A 1,355-nucleotide genomic window follows, 5' to 3' on the forward strand; every position below is an offset into this window, starting at 1 on the left:
CCTTCGCTGTTTGTGGTTTGGACATGGTGGGACCTTTGAGAACGGGTAGGAGCGGCTTCACTCATGTACTCGTGGCAGTCGACAAGTTCACCAAATGGATTGAAGCCAAACCCATCAAAAGTCTTGAAGCCAATACTGCCGTCAGTTTTATCAGAGAGTTAACATTCAAGTATGGTGTTCCGCAGAGCATCATCACTCACAATGGGTCGAACTTCGATTCTGATAAGTTCAGAGCCTTCTGCACTTTCCAAGGCACTCAAGTCGACTACGCTTCAGTGCCCATCCCCAGTCGAATGGACAAGCTGAAAGAGCAAACGGATTGATTCTCCAAGGACTGAAACCCCGACTGATGTGTGATCTCAAGCACATGGCAGGCACCTGGGTCGATGAACTTCCGTCAGTGCTTTGGGGCTTGAGGACAACTCCTAATCGGTCGACTGGCCAGACTCCATTCTTCCTGGTTTATGGAGCTGAAGTTGTTCTTCCGAGTGACTTGCTTCACAATGCACCCAAAGTTGACCTTTTCTTAGAAGATGAAGCAGAACAGGCTCGACAAGACGCAATTGATCTCCTGGAAGAGGAAAGAGAGATGGCCCTGATCCTGTAGACCATTTATCAGCAAGACATGTGTCGATTCCACGCCAGAAACGTGAGGGGTCGAGCATTTCAAGAAGGAGACTTGGTTCTTCGAGTGGATCAACAAAAACCACACAAGCTCGCTCCTACTTGGGAAGGCCCCTTCATTATCACCAGAGTGCTCCACAACGGAGCATACCACTTATACAACGTCAAGCACAAGAAAGACGAGCCACGCGCTTGGAATGCGGAGCTGCTCCGCCCTTTTTACACTTAAGCATTCAGACTGTTGAGATGTAATAAGAAATAGCCTTTAGTTTGATTATCAAAGACACAGTTTTACAGTCTCTTAAATGATTGTTGTTCCTTTTTTATATGTTCTAAATCCCCCAGTGGGTGCCTTAGATGCGAATCCGTTTCGCCTAAGTTTGAAAATTCCTACCGAGTGGTGAGCAAGCCTCTCACTCAGAGGCTTAGCTGCGAATCCGTTTCGCCTAAGTTTGAAAAATCCTACCGAGTGGTGAGCAAGCCTCTCACTCGGGGGCTTAGCTGGAGTCCAGTACTCGCCTAAGTTTAAAAAATCCTACCGAGTGCTGAGCAAGCCTCTCACTCGGGGGCTTAGCTGCAGTCCAGTACTCGCCTAAGTTTAAAAAAATCCTACCGAGTGATGAGCAAGTCTCTCACTCGGGGGCTTAGCTGCAGTCCAATACTCGCCTAAGTTTAAAAAATCCCACCGAGTGATGAGCAAGTCTCTCACTCGGGGGCTTAGCTGCAGTCCA

Source organism: Triticum dicoccoides, chromosome 6A (assembly GCF_002162155.2).
Source record: "Triticum dicoccoides isolate Atlit2015 ecotype Zavitan chromosome 6A, WEW_v2.0, whole genome shotgun sequence".
In the NCBI taxonomy this organism is placed as follows: domain Eukaryota; kingdom Viridiplantae; phylum Streptophyta; class Magnoliopsida; order Poales; family Poaceae; genus Triticum; species Triticum dicoccoides.